The sequence below is a fragment of the Papio anubis genome, chromosome 2 (genome assembly GCF_008728515.1).
Source record: "Papio anubis isolate 15944 chromosome 2, Panubis1.0, whole genome shotgun sequence".
Lineage (NCBI taxonomy): Eukaryota > Metazoa > Chordata > Mammalia > Primates > Cercopithecidae > Papio > Papio anubis.
Window position 1 is genome coordinate 122,503,703 of NC_044977.1, and position 13,567 is coordinate 122,517,269.

A 13,567-nucleotide genomic window follows, 5' to 3' on the forward strand; every position below is an offset into this window, starting at 1 on the left:
GAATATCTTTCAACCCCCTGATTAGTTTCAAAATAGTTGACATCCACTCTACAATATATTAACCACAATACGTGTTACATGGTTTTCTCTTTCAGTTTGGTCAATTAGCTATTTCTAACTTCTGCTGCCTTCTCTTCAGCACTTACTGTGTTGCACTTCTGTTTGTTGGCTGGTTTCTTTGTTTGAGTCTCTGAGTTTACTTCAATGTCATGAGCAGACAAAAGACAGAAGCTGTGCCTATTGGTCATCAGAACATCAGCAGCCAGAGTAGAGTTTACACATAATAGGCACTCAGTAAATATTTGTTGGGTTAATGAATGACTTTACCTTCTCAAATCTATATCCACAGTACAAAAAGTCTATATATTTATTCTATGGTGGTTCATCATAACTCTCCCTTCCTCTTTTGATGATCTTCCTCCAGCAATTTATGAGCCCCTCCGGATCTGTACCGCCTTTGGAACATTCTATTTACATTATCTTTCTTTCACTCTGACTTATAGACAGTCTCCACCCCCAGTTTACTTTCCCGAGGTTACAACAGAGTGTAGTCCTGCGTGTATTTATTTCCCTTGTGTCCAGAAATGGTGCTGAAATCATTGGAAAGGTATAATAATGATAATAAAACTTACCACAAAAAAAAGTGGCTCATGCCTGTAATCCCAGAACTTTGAGAGGCCAAGACAGGCATATCACTTGAGGTCAGGAGTTTGAGACCAGCCTGGCCAACATGGTGAAACCCTATCTCTACTAAAAATACAAAAATTAGCTGGGCATGGTGTCACACACCTGTAGTCTCAGCTACTTGGGAGGCTGAAGTGGGAGAATCACTTGAACCCAGGAGGCAGAGGTTGTAGCCTGGGTGACAGAGATATTCTGTCTGACTCTGATTCTTCTGATTCTGAGGGCTATGTACTTCATGAATTGTTCATTGCTCAGTTCAGCTGTTAGATTTAATTTGTCTAAAGTTTCTATTTTAACACAACAGAGCTGTAGATCCCACACACATAGAACAGCAAAAGGGAAAAAAAAGGATGCCTGTGGAGAGAGAAGAAAACAGAGTATGAGATCTTGGAGATTATCTGGTGTGCCTCCCTCACTTTTGGAGATGTCCTTCTTGGAAATTAGCTAAAGCACACAAGTCAGCATATGTGCTGGTACAGGAATGTTCCTTGCCTCAACTCTGATGCTAGAATGGATATGATGGTCAGAGGTGAAGCAAAAAGATATCCTCAGATTAAATGATTTTTGAAAAGATGAATGGGCCCTTAGAAGAATGGATGATGGTTTGTGATAAGGTCTGTTTGGCTATAGTGGACCTCTAACCTCCTCTTCTGTGATAAGAGTTAATCTTCAGACAATTAATAGCAATTGAGTTCCTTTTGTAGGACCTCTTTAGGCAAATGGAGGGCACTCAGAAAGCCTATGCATTTTGCTGTTTTTAAGTGCTTTCAAGCACTAGAATGTAATCAATATATCAAAAATATGTATACCAATATATAAATTTTAGAGTGATATTTTTTGAAATCCTTCAAAGCCTACTTTGTTTAATGAGCAATGTAAGCGCAATTGTTAAGAACAAGTATATTATGTGAATGTGGTATCAAAGTTTTTTGTTTTTTGTTTTTTTTGAGACAGAGTCTCACTCTGTTGCCCAGGCTGAAGTGCAGTCATGTGATCTCGGCTCACTGTAACCTCCACCTCCTGGGTTCACGTGATTCTCCTGCCTCAGTCTACCCAAGTAGCTGGGATTACAGGCATGTGCCACCGCAATTGATCAAAGTTTTTCAATAAACCAATCATGGTTTAAAAAATCTTTTTCAGTAATTTGAAATTTTGAAGTATGTTATATTAAATTAAGTAATAGATATTTGTGAAATGTCTGAGTCATTTCTAAGTAAGTTAAAATACTGAAAGAGTAATTGCTGAACAAGTTTTAAGTATATAATTTTCAGCATTTTTTTTCATTATATAGAAAAGTTAAATATATTTCAGTCTGTTAGCAAACATGAAAAATTGTTCTAGGAGGAAGCACATATTTTTTAGAAATTATAAAATACATATTCATAAAATGTTGATATATGAAAATTCAAAATTGCTTTACTTCCTGGGTTTTCACTATAAATTAACATTACTAAGAGTCACAAACTCTAATCAACAGGTATGGTCATTAAAATTAGAATCAAGGGAAACAACTCTACATGTGAGGAAAGTGAGATATGTTTTTGGTAAGTTAAGCTATGAGATTTGGAAGATGTGTTTTTGTTAAGGGAAAATGAGAGTATTTTTTTTTTCCGTCCTAAATTAGATTGCCTGGTTGTTCTACAATGAGAAAGAGAAAAAGTACAGAACAAATAGTTGAAGGGATATAAGAAGGCTGTAGAAATTTTCTGGAAGTGAAATCTTTTGAAAGGAATTGTATGTGTGATCAAGCTGGTTATAACAGTAGAAATAAACTATTGATGTTCTCTAAAAATTGAGCATTAATATAAAAAGTACACTGATGCAAAATTAGAATTTGGTTTCCTGTGCTAAAACAAGTTTTTGGAGTACTGATCTGCTCTTAATAGGAAATCGTGAGAATTTTTTCTTTACCTTTTAAGTAATTGGTCTAGAAAACAAAGATTCTGGGGTTTATCAAGATGATTTCCTGTGCTTTGTGTTGTCTCTGTTAAAGACTTAAGGTTTATCCTTCAACTATGAAACTTCCTGTGATTGCCTTTGAAATATTTAATTATCACTGGTTAAATAACTATTATTTCATTGTAACATGTAATCCTATTTTAATCAAATGTTTAAACCTTTGATATTTTTAACCAACTCCTTCAAATAAAATTTTAAATTGTCTTCTTTTCAACTTAATTTCAAATTAACTTCTTGATTTCAAATTATCTTTGGAATTTTCCCGACGGGCCATTGGAACTTCTCAGAGATTTGTCTCTTTCCTTATAAAAAGAGAGGTGTTAACGAGATGAGCTTACTTGGTATATTAAATTACATGAAAAGCATTGTCAACTAATAAGTGATACTAAACCTTTGGGTTATATTTGTACAGATGTGTGATTAGTATGTGTTCTAGAAATTGTATGAAATTTCTAAAAATCTGATCATACCATTGTACTGGGTAAGAATTCCTAGAACCTAATGAAGAAACAAATTTTATGAAACTGCTAACCAAACGTCAAGCAGAACAAGAATTAATTGAAACCAAGGAAATGCTTTGGTTGATTTTCATGCTAACTCAGCCAGTACTGAAATTGTTAATATATACAATTAGAATGAACTCCATAGACTGATTCAAATTGAAATTCTATTTTTAAAAAAATCCTAACAGAGAGGCCATTAGACTGAGACAGTCCTGGTGCTTTAGGTTCCTACGGAAGCAAACCAGAGTCCAGTATAAACAGTAAAATGAAACTAGAAACTTTACCAATCAGAAACTGCTATCTAACCTCTGACTAGGGTCTCGCCCCTCTAAACCAATCAAGCACATTTTATTTGTCTTCTCTCAACATAAAGGCTCCTTGCCCATGCTGCTGCAGTGAAGCACTCTGAAAATCTTTTTATTCTGAGTACTATATAATTCATGAATTATTTTTTGCTCGAATAAGCTCTATTATATTGATTTTGTCTAAAGTTTTTCTTTCATCAGTTTTGATGTACAAGTGAGATTCAAAGGAGATCTCTGATGATCCCTAGATGGACTAAGTGACCAGGTGAGGTGCCCTTGGAGCCCACTGTGCTCGCTGCTCTCTTGTTTGTAACTGAAGGCAGTGGTAGACTGAGTTACACTGATTATGTTTTGAACTCTCTGGACTTCATTTGAGCAATTCTTAGACTGGACAGGGTCCAGAATCAGATTGGATTCAATGATTAACTGGAAGAGATTCAGTTCTAGGCCTTAGACAGGTACTTTTTGATAATAGGTTTTTCCGAATCAAAGAGTCTGGTACTCTGCCTTCTGGGACTCCAACAAATATTATGTATAAGAATTATGGACCCAGAATTTTTATATTTTTAGAAAAATGCATTAAGTTTATCAAAGATAATTTAGAATTAGAGTATCACAGTGGCCACAATAAGAAGGTCTTTTTTGTTGTTTAGAGATAGAACTTCATTCTGTCGTCCAGGCTGGAGTGCAGTGATGTGATGCCAGCTCCCTGCAACCTCTGTCTTCCAGGTTCAAGATATTCTCATGCCTCAGCCTCCCGAGTAGCTGGGATTACAGGTGTATGCTACCATGCCCAGCTAATTTTTGTATTTTAATAGAGATGGGGTTTTGCCATGTTGGCCAGGCTAGTCTCAAACTCCTGGCCTTAAGTGAACTGCTGGCCTTGGCCTCCCAATGTGCTAGGATTGTAGGTGTGAGCCACTGTGCCTAGCCAAGAAGGTCTTCACCTAGGTAAAATTGTTCACTTGTGAGGCACATTAAAAAAGAAAGGATCCAAAACTCCTCAAAAGCAATGTGATATATTTTTCAATTGGCATGCAGAAACATGTACTAGATTAAATGAATCAAAAATTGCCTTTCTAAAATCTTCCTTCCCTAAGGCAAATGAAAAGCTTAAGCAACAAACTGAGAACATTACATAAAAGGACTGTACCTTGACTGAATTAACCCTGACTGTTCATTCATTTTGTCCTTACCTATATACTCTAAGTCCACTAACCCTTTTGCTCAACTACCTTTCTTACCCTGAAGATAATGGACAAAAGGAAATCAGACAAATGCCTTACAAAGTGCAATCTAGCAGGCCTGCCTTCTGTAACTACCTTTACTCCATGTTCTAAAACTGAACTTACAGCCAATGCAAAAGACTTCCCTAATCCAAAGGAAAACCTTGAGTACTTTACTGAAAAACTCAAGAATCCTTATTGGAGCATATGATCCAGGAATCCCTGATCTTTATCAATTTATTCATATGATATTGGGGCCCTGTGAAGCTCACAAACAGATGGCAGAAGTGGAATAGAAAAATCTAGAGAATATTAAAGACCCCTAGAATATCTCCTCAAGAGGAGAGCCAAATAGAGCTGGAAATAATTGCTGAAAATCTTTTATATTCAATTCTGAAGAATTTTCCAGATTGACTGGTCTATCAGACAATCTTACAGAAAAAAAAAAAAAAACACAGGATGAACAAGTTTGAACTAGTTTTAGATTAAAGTCTGTTTAGAAATATTATTTATTTACATTCCAGGGGGCCAGGTGTGGTGGCTCATACCTGTAATCCCAGCACTTGGGAAGGCCACAGCCAGTGAGTTGCTTGAGCCCAGGAGTTCAAGATTATCCTGGGCAATCTGGTGAAACCCCATCTCTACATAAACTACAAATATTAGCTAGGCCTGCACTACATGCCACTACAGGTGGCATGCACCTGTAGTCCCAGCTACTTGGGAGGCTAAGGCAGGAGGATTGCTTGAGCCCAGGAGACAGAGGTTGCAGTCAACCAAGATCAAGTCACTGTACTCCAGACTGGGTGACAGAGTGAGGCCCTGTCTCAAAACCAACCAACAAACCATACAAAACACACACACACACACACACACACACACACACACTGTCTTCAGGCTTGAAATACAACAAGGGGTGTTTTCTAAAGGGATTGAAATAGCCTTAATTGTTCTGTTTATAAATGGACTTTGCCCTGAATTTAGCAGCTTAATTAGAAAACATAAACTAAGATGGGAAAGTACAGATATGATTGAATTAGTGTTCCTAGCTGAACATTTTGATCCCTAGCCGGACATTTTGAGAAGACTCTAGAATAATGGAACAATCAAAAAAGCAAATAGTCTCATGTCTTTACAGTTACAACAACTACAGGGACCAAGAAGATTTCTTTGTGTGCATTGTAAATCAAAACCAAGAGGTCTCCAACTTAAGAAACCTGTGGATTGAGATGTCTTTACTGTAAACAGCCAGGCCACTAGAACAGAAACTGTCCACTGTTACACCAGTCATCTGATACACTCATTTATCTTTGCCCAGACTTTCTCTACTTCAGGAAGCCCCCTGGGGTTTGACTCCCAGAATAATCACCAACACTGATGGGGCTTCAAGAAATTCTTCCCTAAACTGCCTCCCATAATATCTCTGAATGAACAAGACAAAATTAAGATTAAGATTAACGGGGGAATACTGTACATTATTGGTAGAAAATGTATCTACTTTAAACCCCATCCTCATAAATCAATGAATCCCTCAAAGTAAAGAGAATTTTCTGTGGTGGGGTTTGAAATCAAGTGCAACAGGTCCCTATGTCTGAACCTGTTCAATTGACACTTGGACCATTTTCAGAAGAACATGTCTTCTTACTATATGATACTGCCTCAGTGCATCTACTGGGACAAAACTTGCTCTCTAAATCAAGTGGTCACATAAAATTTTCTTCAGCAGGAGACAGAATCTTCAAATTTCCTAACTCTTCTAAACCTGAACTTTCCTGTTCCCTATAGGCATAACATGTGGATAACATGGAAACTCAAACCTACATAAACCCTGACCTTTCTGAAGTACCTAAATATTTGTGGACTTCTTCAACTGAAATAGGAAAAATTAAAGATGTTGAACTTATAAAAATCCAAGTAGATTATTGTAAGCCCCTACCTAAATTGCCTCAATGTCCACTAAAACCAGTAGCTATTTAGCAATTCTTACCATCATAAAGGACTTAAACAAAGACTTACAATTTCTTGCACTAGCCCTTATAACACTCCAATCCTACCAGTTAAAAAACTCAATGGATGAAATTGTTCAAGATTTGCATATAGTAAATAAGATTGTAATACCAAGATTTCCAGTGGTCCAACCTCTATTTTTTTGTGTAATGTAACCCCACATTCAAAATGATTGACAGCAGTGAGTCTTTGCTCAGTCTTCTTTAGTACCCCAGTTGATAGAGTCAATACTTACATGTCTTTACTTGGAAAAATCAACAGTGTACTTTGATTGTAATGCTACAGGGGTTTACTGAAGTGCCATCCTATTTTTCTCAGATATTGCATCAGGATTTGGCAAATTTACAATTCCCTAGGAATTCTACTCTTAATGAACAGGTAGATGACCTGCTGCTGTGCTCTCTTACTAAAGAAGGTCCAGGAACAGATTCAACTTACTTGCTGCAATGACTAGCTTACAAAGAGCATAAGGCTTCTATGGGAACGCTACAGTTTTCCAGGAAAAAAACCAGGTTCATTATTTGGGAAATAATCTGACTGCAGAAGGAATTCCCTCTCACCTGGAAGTTTCCTAAGACCCATGACTGAAAGACAATTAAGAGGTTTCTTTGGACTTGTAGGTGTTTTAAGTCTTGGGTCCAATTTTTTTTGTTTGACACCTCCCATTTATTAATTTACAAAATACTTTGTCCCAGAGTCTTTACGTGGGAGGCCATGAGCAGACCTTCAGCCAAAAAAACCTGGCCCTACAACAACTTCTTATGTTAGGACTCTCAAATTATACCAAACCTTTCATCTTATTTATGAACATGACAGCCAACTTTAGGAGTTCTTGCTAAAAACATGGAGGAAAACACAGATCCATCCACCATTTATTATAGCCTGCAACTAGACTCAGCAGCTATTGATTAAAGGCAGTAACAGCAGCAGTCAGATTGGTAGAGGTTTTACCAGAGCTAGTTTTAGGAAATAAACTTTATTTTCAAGCTCCACATGTCACTCAAGAGTTCTCAGCAAGCAGACTAACATCTTGAGAAATTATTCTTCTGTCTCTTCATAGTCTCCATCTAAAATACTGCAAACTACTTAATCTTGCTACTTTACCATCTTTGTCTGGTGATGATGAGGACCACAGTGGTGTAAATGTGACATCATAGCTATTGACCCCTCATACAGATTTACAGGATGCTCCATTATATAATTTTGGGCTAATGCTTTTTGTTGATGGATCTTATGTCAAAAATTCAGAAGGAAAATACCAAGCAGTGTGTGCTATGACAACTCCATATAAACTAATAGAAAAGAAAACTCTTCCCCAATTTAAGTCAGCCCAACCAGCAGAGTGACATGTTTTCAGTTAGGCCTGTGAAATATCTAAGGGCAAATCAGTCAATTTATACAGATAGTAGATATACCTTTGGGGTGGTCCATAATGTTGTCATATTATGGAAACAAAGAAGATTCCTCACTTCTGGTAGGACCTCAATAAAAAAGTGACCCCAAGTGAATGAGCTTCTTTCTCCTGCTTTGTTGCCCTCACAAGTTACTATTATTAAAATTGAAGCTCACACTCATAAAACTGACCCTAAATAAGGAGAAACTGCCCTAGTGGATTTCCATGGTAAGTTAGCTATTTCTGAAAGTGTTTGTATATGCTATTTAAATGAACTTCATAAGATTGATTCAAATAACCTATGATAATGTATTTAATAAACAATGCTCTGCACCTAAACTAGAGAAGCAAAGTTGGCACTAAAAAAATACAAACTTAGTACTAAATATGGACTCACTGAGGGCCCAGAAAACTGCCTCGTCCTCCCTGAGTCCTTAAAATCACTGCAATTAAAGACTCTATACTCCACAACTCACCATAGTGTAGACAAAAATGGTACAAATTATGAAAAAGTATTGCTGAAGTGATTGTTGCAAAAACAGTTTATAACCAATATCTGATTTGTCAGATTCATAATCCTGGAAAAAACAAGGTTTCTGGCACTATACTACCATCACCTGCTGGACCACTGGAACACCTCCAGGTGCACTTCATTCAGTTGCCAACCCCAATGAGTTACCAGTATGTTCATATAATTGTATGCCTGTTCTTGGGATAGATTGAGGCCTTTCCCTGCAGGAAGGTCAATGACACAAAAGAAGCAAAAAGTTACTAGAGAATGCATTTCCCTCATGGAGTGCCCCTGGGAAGATTTTCAGTGATAGAGAAACTCATTTTATTGGACAAATTATTAAACAACTAAATAAAGTTTTACAAAATGGCACTAGCATTATCCTTATTATCCCAAGTCTTCTGCAAAGGTTGAATGAACAAGTGGTATCCTAAAACTAAAATCGGCCAGTGGAATCTATTAGATTTCCTTGGCAAAAAGCATTACTACTAGCTTTAATGGCAATTAGATCTACCCCTACTGAAAATCAAAGCACAAGTTGACACCTTATGAAATAGTAAGTGAAAGACCTATACCCTTAACAATTAAACCTGAAGTATCTTGAAACCTCTGGTATAATTCAATATTGCAAAGCCTTGATACATGTCAAAGTATACTTCTGCCAGGTAAAAGAAAGCCTACCAGGACCTATTGATTGATCAATAGATTTTCCATTACCTACAACCTAGAGATTGGGTCTTTTGGAAATGACACCAAAGAGAGGTTTCCCTTGAGCTTTATTGGAAGGGAGCGTATTATGTTCTTCTCATCACTCACACAGCAACAAAGCTTCAAGGCCTTAAGTCTTAAATTCATGTTTTTTAACTTACCTCAGTCTTTTGGAAATGTACACCAGTTGACAATGTTTCAGTAAAACTCACCAGGAAAATCTCTCCCCAGAAGTAGATGGACTGTTTTCCTAAGATCATGGATCAAGAATCTCCCTCCCTATCATTAAGCCCCCATTTTTTTCTCTCCTGTTTCTTTTTCTTCCTTTTTATCTGTGGGTGGTAAAATTATGTCATAATTGGAATATCACAGTCAATAGCTTCTGGAGGAAATTTAATTAAAAGCTGGATTTGCCATGCTAAGCCAAAATCATCCTATGATTTTAGAGATCCTTTAGTTCACATTGTCACTGAATTTCTAGAGCCATTTATTCTTATACTTATTTTAATCTAACCCAACCATGGACTAGGATGGCCAATGTCCAAGTTAGTTGACTGTATTATATGGAGGCTACCTGGTTTAAAAAAAAAAAGGACTTTAAGAGAGTCTTTTGCAAGAATTTCTATCCACCTATGTATTTTTGCAGACTTCTAGTATGTAATAACTCAGTATCAGATTCTTGGTTACAAATGGTCAGTGCCTCTATTGTAACTAATACCTTCACAAATAAAATTACCCAAGGAGAAACCTTATGTGCACCCCTAGGGTACATCTTTATCTGTGGAGGTTATTTAACTCTCAGTCATCTGCTTGGACCACCCCATACCTTGATAGAGAATGAAAGACCAATGCAGACTAAGTATTTTAATAGTATCATTGTCAAACTATAATCAATCAGAAGCTAAACACTGGTCTACCCCTCTAAAACTACATTATAGATTAAAAAGAAACTTACAGCAGATGTCAACCCTACTAGGTGGGCAGCATTTTTTAGGTATCTTTCCCTGTGGCTTGGGGTGAATGCAAATAACGTGATGATTAGAAATTTGTCTTTGACGTAAGTTACTATAGCTGACTCTACATCTAAGGCTATGATTGCCCAAGAAAAACCTCTAAATTATCTTAAGTTGTTTTAGATAATCAGATTGCATTGGACCATCTATTGGCTGAAAAAGGAGGAGTCAGTGCGATAACTAACATATCCTGTTGTACCTGAATAAATACCTCTCGTATTGCAGAAACGCAATTACTATAAGTTAATGGACCGCATGGCTAAAACAAGTTGAATCCCTCTCTGGTTGATTCTTTATTTCATTTTAGCTGGTTTGGTTCATTGGGAAATTGGCTAAAGAGAATGCGTTGGTATCTTGATATTATCCTCCTGACCGTCATCATTACAATCACCTTTGTGCACTGTATTCTCTCAAGAGTCTTAAACACATGTCCACAGCCATTGATGGTACATCAGATGGTCTCACTGCAATTAGAGTACAAAAATGAAATAAAAGGAACCTTTCTTTAACAAGCCTGACATCATGACTTACAAGTTCCACACCAAGAAAAGACAACCCAGCCATGATGGTGCAGGGAGTGGTGCTTATGCCTATATTTTGGTCAATCTCATAAAAGAGAAGAAGAAAAAAGGGGGAATTGTTTCTTAAAAAAAAAAAAAATCCTAATATAGAAGCCATTACACTGAGACAGCCCCAGTGTTTTAGGTTCCTATAAGCAAACCAGAGCCCGTATAATGAAACTAGAGACACTATCAATCAGAAACTACCATCTAACCTCTGACTAGTGTCCTTCTGCTCTAAACTCATCTAGTATATTTTACTTGTTTTCCCTCCATGTGAAGAAGGTCACTACCTGCATGGCTGTAGCAGAGCACTCTGAATCTTTTGATTCTGAGCACTACCCAATTCTTAAATTGTTCTTTGTTCAAATAAACCTATTAAATTTATTTTGTCTAAATTTTTATTTTAACATTACCTATGATAACTTACTTGAGAAACAGTGCTATGCACCTGAATTGGACAAACAAAACTGGCACTTAGAAGGATGTAAAATCAATGCTCAGCATGGACTCATGGGAAGTCTGGATGACGGCCTGTTTTTTTCCGAGTCCTTACAGCTTCCATTATTAAAAGTTCTGCTTTCTATAACTTGTCATGGAGTAAACAAAATGATACAAATTATGAAAAACTGGTGTGGTAACTTATAAAATTACTGAAATAATTCATAACCAATGTTTGGTTTGTCAAACTCATAATTCTGGGAAGAAAATCAAAACCACAGGGGGTACATTTCTGCTACCTAATGGGCCATTTCAACATTTATAGAGATTCCATTTAATTGCTACTTTCAGTGGGATATGAATTTTTCTTTTGAGGAGTCTCGCTCTGTCGCCCAGGCTGGAGGCACTATTTGGGCTCACTGCAAACTCCACCTCCCAGGTTCACACCATTCTCCTGCCTCAGCCTCCTGAGTAGCTGGGACTACAGGCGCCTGCCACCATGCCCAGCTAAATTTTTGTATTTTTAGTAGAGATGGGGTTTCACTGTGTTAGCCAGGATGGTCTCGATCTCCTGACCTTGTGATCTGCCTGCCTTGGCCTCCCAAAGTGCTGGGATTACAGGTGTGAGTCACTGTGTCCGACCCTGTATTTTTTTCAATAGTTTATGTTCCCCAGTTGGGACTTTCCACGCAGGAAGTCCAATACTATAAGAGTAGCTAAAAGGATATTCAAAAATATGTTTCCTTTATGGGACATTCCTGGCAAAAATCTCCAGCAGTAGATGTACACACTTTACTGGATAATTTATAAAGCAATTAAATAAGGTGGTATGAACACAATGGAATTACCATTATCTCTTTCACCCTCAGTCTTCTAGAAAGGTTGAACAAATGGCATCTTAAAACTGAAACTGGCGGGGTTAACTGAATTGATTAGATTGCCTTGGCCAAAGTTATTACCATTGGCCTTGATGGCAATCACATCCACCCTCAGTGGAAAACATAAGTTGATCTCTTATGAAATAGTCACTGAAAAGTCTCTGTCCTTAATGATGGGACCTCATGTATCTTTTGGTCTCCTAAACCTTGATATGACTAAATGCTATAAGGCTTTAATGCATTATGGAAAAGTGTATTTTCACCAGGTAAAGGAAGCTTTTTATAATCCACCAACTGAGAACAACCAAATCTTTGAAGATCTAGAACTTAGAGATTAGGTCTTCTGGAAATGACATCAGAGAGAGACTGCCCTTGAATTCCATTGAAAGGGATCATACCAACTTCTTTTCACCGCCCTCACTGCAGCAAAATTTTGGGAGCTCAAACCTTGGGTCCACATCTCACAACTGAAAATGACCCTCCAGACTCTTACAGCTGCATACTCATTGGAGACTTTTACGGAAAGCTGACCAGGGAAGTTTCTCTGCAGAAGCAAATGGCATCCTAAATGTGAACGGCTTTCCAAAGATTACAGAAAAAGGCTTCTTTTCTATGCCATTATGAAAGGACTATCCTTTTTCTTTTTTCCTCATTTGATGCTGTCCTAATCTTTTCCTTTTCCCTGCAGGAAAGTCTGTAGGACTACAATTTGTGGATTTTTTTTTTTTTTTTTTAAGTTAAGGCTTATGCTCTAGCAAAAAACTGGAGCAATTGTTGGGTTTGTAAAGATAATCTAGTTTCCAATGAGGAAAGACTCCAATGAGGTTTAATGAGGGCTCACTCTTGGGTGGTAGTGGAGTACCTGTAGCATGGAATTTGAAACTATATGTAAATTGTAGAAAAATTTTGGACTTTGTGGCCAACAAGGCCTCCTAGGGGTTCGTACTGATAGAAATCACTCTGAATGGTGGATAAAATCATACATGTTCAGCAAAAAGCACTTAATGAAACATCATACAGTTTTAGATTTCCTTTTTTGTCATGCTAGGGGCTTGTGTAAGGTATTGAACAAAACTGAATGCTGTATCTATATTTCCCCTTTTTTTGCTACTACTGAAAGCATAATTTAAAAGTTGGCTGAAACCTGTTTTTTGAAACCCTGCCATCAAATAATCAATGAAATTTCTCAAGAGATAGGAACACATAATGTGTATAGGAACCACTAACAGTTGGTTTGCAGACATCGTAAGTGGTAAGTGGCAAGCCTGGCTTTTCCAGGGTTTTCTAATCTTTATGTCTTCTAGTGGGTCTCCAGGTTACCATAACTTAAAATAACTGGCTAACGACAAAATTGTATTCCTCTTAAATCAGATAATTCTACA

General features: G+C 37.2%; 1 protein-coding gene across 1 annotated transcript in view; it reads right to left on the minus strand.

The window, feature by feature from the left end:
- Positions 1-13,567, minus strand: part of LOC101003002 (EGF-like and EMI domain-containing protein 1) — a 559,121-nt gene that overhangs the window by 258,122 nt on the left and 287,432 nt on the right. The gene's annotated exons all lie outside the window — the stretch shown is intronic.